Below are 5,815 nucleotides of genomic sequence, written 5' to 3' on the forward strand. Positions count from 1 at the left end.
CAAAAACAACGTGATGAATGCTCAAGTCCGATTTTATATATCCTCGAGTCCGAGTCCAAGTACGAGTCATCATCAACTTTAAAGATTAATATGAACATAATAACTCCAAATTTGTCTCCATTGATCTATCACTCTTTTGGACCATTTAAGTGAACAGTTTTCCAGCATCATCTGCATATTTGAACCATTTCCAACACACATACACACTAATACTGTTACATACAATAACTATTTTTATTTTATTCATGATAAAATAAATGCAGATGTGAAGAGCATAAGAGACTTCTTTCAAAAACATTAAAAACTGACACCAAACTAAGTACATAAACAATCTTTATGCTGAAAAAAATCATTTGTCCTTCTTTCAGATTTTCTTTTCCACTCAATAACCTCTCCAGCTTGGCCTTCACACAGCTGTTATCTATTCTATAGATCCGTTTGAATTAGTTCAGTACTTCCCTTCATACTGATTTAATAGGGACGGGAGACTGAGATCAGTGCAGGCCTGTTTACCCAAGGCTCATTGTTTGGGTTAATCAAATTATCTGCTGTGTTTCCTTGCTTTCACCGGCAAATCCAAGAGCCTGTGTCTCTACAGAGTCTCTCTTTGAGATATATTTCTAAATGCTTAGGATTAGTCTGTCATGCACAAAAAGAGTCTCAAAACAAGCTGATTTGAGACTTAACTTACAACATTCAAATTCAAAATGCAGTCAGTCTGATGAGAAGCCGCGATCTATCATCTTCCAAAGAGGCGGAAGATGGCGAGATTGAAGAGGCGAGATGCTCTTAACGCCTGGAGCTCTTACCTTATTTACGTCCGTAATCACCACAGACTATCCACGGACCAGCTCACAGCCTCTTAACTAATTACACATTGTGGATGAGAGGCAAAAACAGGAATTAGCACCATCACGGTCAGCGTCTGCCTCCCAATGACATCTAATTAAAACTTGATGAACACCCATGTCTGCGATATCCAAGTTCATGCTGTAAGCCTTTCACTGTCACTCATTAAATAGTACTTAGTTGCCAGTTGGCCCCCTCCACCCCATCTTTCATTTCTCTCTCTCACGGTAGTACTAGCACTAAGTGACAGGTTAATTGTAATAGCTGCTACACATAAACCAGGCTAAATGTGAGGCAGTCGCGGAGCAGGAGGGGGACGAGGGAGAGACTTCAGACGTCAGGCTTGGCAGCTTTAATTGTAAGTTTTGGCCTCGCCATCAACGTTAAATCTTCAAATCTCTTTCTTCTCGCGCCGTTCCTCCATTTCCCCCACCCCCGCCTCTTCGTGCATGCGTCTTCTCAAAGACAGACAGTGATTACGTGCACGAGGACGTCGAGTATAATGCTATCGGGCCTGGGTGTTGGAAAAGTGAATTAAAGCTTCTGATGCTGTTTCTACATCACCAAGCTTGATGAGGGGGCAGATGCCTTTGTGGTTTTATCATTAGAACACAATGGTCATGTTGTCATCAACCTTGCCATCCCCAATTGAAAAGACATGATTGTGTGTTGGGGGCTTTTTCCTCGCTTGTTCGCCCCCCACCCAGCCAGCCTCCCCCACGGTCGCTTTGCACTGAATAGAAGCAATTTTCCAAGAGCTATGAAATCACGTAATAGCTCCTAATATGCAGCTGCTCTGCTAGAAGCTGCAGCCACTATTTAAGTGGAAGTCATATACAATACGTGTTTATGGCAGAGGAAACATGAGCAAAGGCCAAGATTATTCACAAAAACACACACTCTTCTCTATCAAATAATGACCTATTTCATGCAATAAAATGAGAATGTAATGGATTTTCCACCCCTCCTCCCCAACACCACCGGCCATTTGTTGTGCTTTTTAAAATTTCGCCTTTTTATTCATATCTTTGAATTCCACGTTTCCCTGGTGAAGAAAAAGAAGGTGACATTTGTATAGCCAGAGAGGTGAAGTGCGGCAATTTGACGAGGGAAGGACTGCCGAAAAACCCATTTGATACTGAAACCTGTCGCTTTCAAGACTCAGGTATGTGTGATTGATATCAACCCCAAACTTCAGACTATGAGATCGAAAGCGGTCGATAGCTCCAATCATGTCTGCAAAAAGAACATCTCAGATCTGAATTTGGTACCTAATGTATTCATCAAAAATTTCTACCCAGAATTTCATAACCATGTGGGCACAATCAGTGTACACTCAAATACATAGTTTGTTCACAAACAAGGAATTTTAGCAGGATTTTGAGAACTACTCCAGTTGCTTTGATTTAGTGCAGTTTGAGTAACATTAAAACATGTCTTGTTGGAAAACATGGAACTGGTTATTACAGGAATAACTAGGTCTGTCTGTATGGAATGGTGTCATAGTTCTCGTAATATCCTGTGATCAAAGTTCAAAAGAGCAAAGCATATAGCCTGTATTTCCCCCAGAAATTAGTCTTTATAAATCAATGGGATTTACATTTTTGTTTTAATGTATTACACAGAAGGATGTCTGATTGATTCGAAGTGAATACGATCTTAAAAACTACACTGAAATTCTTTCAGCTTCTGTAAGGCCTTATCTCTCTCCTCTTGTATTTTTTTTTTACACTGAAACAAAATTAAATATGAATTAAAATTAAATGATTGTTCAAAAAAATAATATGTATGGCTGGTTCTGTGGCACTGAGTAAAGTATGTATAGTACTGAGAGAACAGTTGTTCTTTTTTATTTGAAACTTTAATTTATTTAAATTGTTTAAAAGCAAAAAATCCCAAAATATAATTGTAAAGGTATAGTTTACCCAAAAATAAACTGAAAAAATCTTACAAACCCCAAACTTTTGAATGGTAGTAAACATAAAAGTGAGTAAATGATGACAGAATTTTCTGTCTGAATATAATGAAAGTCAGAAAGAAACTGCTGAAAAATAGAAAATTTCTGTATGAAATTTTTTTTGGGGGGGGTGGGACTATCCCTTTAGTGACATGACGTGACATACAGACAAGTATGGTGACCAATTTGTGCTCTGCATTTAACCCGTCCAAAGTGCAAACACAGAAGTGAACACACACCTGGAGCAGTGGGCAGTCGGGGAGCAGTTTGTGGTTCAGTGTCTTGCTCAAGGACACCTAAGTCGTGGTAGTGCCGTCCCGAGCCTCAAACCCACAACCTTAGGGTTAGGAGTCAAACTTTCTAACTATTAGGCCACGACTTCCCCACAAAGACTATGCACAGATTTTATAGAAGTGCAAGGGGAAAAATTGGGGCTGAAAGAAAGGACAGAATGACACCAAATGCCTTACCTCCTTCTTGATTTTCTCATATTCTCTTTGGAGGCTTTCATACTGGAAAATTACTACTGAAATACAAGGACGCCAGTTAAACATGTCTCACAACTTCCCATGAACTACACAGTCAAAGCAACACACTATAGAGGAGATCAACTCTGGAGGAAACGTCTACTGCAACCCACAACTCATGTCCAGCGTGAGGACTGCTCATGGAAACTAGAGCTAATATAAACAGAAGTATTTTTAATGAATAGCGGAAATTCTGTTCCAGGATGAAAAATACATTTGCTGCGTAAGATGATAACAGTTATACTTAGAACTCTACATTCTGCCTGTAGTATGAATCAGCATCAGCTCTATACTGAATATGCATCTAATACATGATCTCTGGGTTTACAAACCACACTGTCTCTGAGTTATTAATGTCACACTGACCCAGACTACCGTGGAAAAGGCCAATAGCAGACAGTTTAAAAAAATTGTTTTAAAAGATGTCATAAAAAAATATTGCCTTACATCTTTCAGAGTGAATTCAGACTTGACAGTCTTGATTACTAGTCACATGACTAGAGCTTTCAGAGATGGCATCATAAAACGTCAAATCCAATCATAATAATACTGTAATTGTTCTATACAAGTCATACAAATAATGATCACAATACATGGCATATTATTTTAATACACATTATATTAAAGTAAATATGGATTTACTCTTGGTTCATCAGCCACAATTTTCCCCAATAATTCTATAAAATTTTACAGATCAGCTGAGAAATGAGTTCCTGCTAACACTTAGGCTATTCAAAATCAGTTCGTTTCATTTGGTTATCCAAAAATTAAAACCCATTGTGCTCACTTTGCTAGGGAAAACAAAGAACTAAATGGGCAATAAAGAAAGATGTCAAGATAAACTGCAATAAATGTTTCATCTTTAAATGAAAACAAAAGAAATGCCAGGATGCTCAAAATGTGTGTGTATGTCCAAACAAGCCTCTCAAAGCAAAAGGATTTATGTTGTATTTGTAAAGGAGTGTTTTCCTCTGCATGCAGAAGGGATTACAAACAAGTAGGCTACAGAGAATGTTATAATACAATCTTTGCTCCACTTCAGAATTTGTTGGTTGGTGAATAAATTATTTGTTTCCCTCGTACAAGAACTATTATGGGCTTTTTCTGTCTGATAAAAAGGTTAAAATTAAGTCGACATCAAGATGAGTGTTGTAACTGCTTTCTGCTCTCCTGTTGACGCCATTGAGAGTTCCTGTGGTTACAGATTTAAAACTCTGGTTAAGCGTAGCGCGAGCGACACAGGAAATGACACCTGCTCACACACCTATGGTCATCAGCATGCTCCGTTAAAATACAAATGTAATACGCAAACCATAGTTCTCACTTGAATATAGTTACTACAATAAAAAGTGGTTACATGGTACTAGCAAAAATGGCTTAAAAAAATAGGAGTACAAATTACACAATTTTATTTAGTAGTTTTTCAACTATAGACAGTTCTAGACCTAGTATGGACTTTGAGAAAATAAATAAATATATAGTTTTAAACACCTTCAGTTAAAATCTTTTTTTTTCTTGGTAATCATGGATATTTCTATGAGTTTAATTTTCACATCTCGGAAATTATGGTGGTGGAAATGACTTGTAAATATTTTTAGAATAAAATAGCATTTTATAAGTAATACACACAATAACTATAATTTTCACTTTTTGCTCAGTTCCTCGAAATTATTACTAGATTACACATGACACAAATAATAAAATAGATATTTACATTCATTTTTCCAGTCTTCTTTACCCATCACATCTTAGATTTCCTCTCCTCCCTAAACAAATTCACAGACTTTCAAAAAAAAAAAAATCTGTAAAAGGGGCAAGATTTCTGGACCTTTATAAAATGAGGCCACACTAATAAGAGACGGTTAAAAAAACTATTATTATTATTATTAACAGTGTAGGACTGAGACACAAGTAAAACTATGAAATCGAACATAAAAGCATTTAAATAATAGCACAAATAATTTAACAAAATGAAATCTGTTACTTTTAATAAAATCAACCCCCTGGGGCATAAAATTGCCAGAAGTTGAAGTAAAACCCACTAATTATAGGAGCTATAATATTATTGTTAAAACTATGTTATCTTGGTAGATTTTTGCAAGGACAGTCCCTAAGCACAGAAAACAATCAACTGGCATTTTCATTCTCTTCAACTGATATTGCCGTTATTATGGCAAATAACTGAAGTAGTCAGCCAATCACGACATAATATAATTTAATTAATCTGAGAGGTTTGACAGGTTTAACAGCAATCAACACAGGTAAAACGCATATACACATACAGAGTAAGAGGGGAATGTTTAATCAGTCTCATATTTCAGCACATAATTCAAAGCACAGATGTTGTAAACATCCTCCATCCTCCTCTAAAAGGGAAATAACTGCTGTCAGTGACAAGCATACACAATATATGATCATTCAACACCTATAATTTACCTGTCCGTCAGCATAACACAAACTAAGTTTGGTACGCAAACATTCA

Source organism: Carassius carassius, chromosome 31 (assembly GCF_963082965.1).
Source record: "Carassius carassius chromosome 31, fCarCar2.1, whole genome shotgun sequence".
Classification (NCBI taxonomy): domain Eukaryota; kingdom Metazoa; phylum Chordata; class Actinopteri; order Cypriniformes; family Cyprinidae; genus Carassius; species Carassius carassius.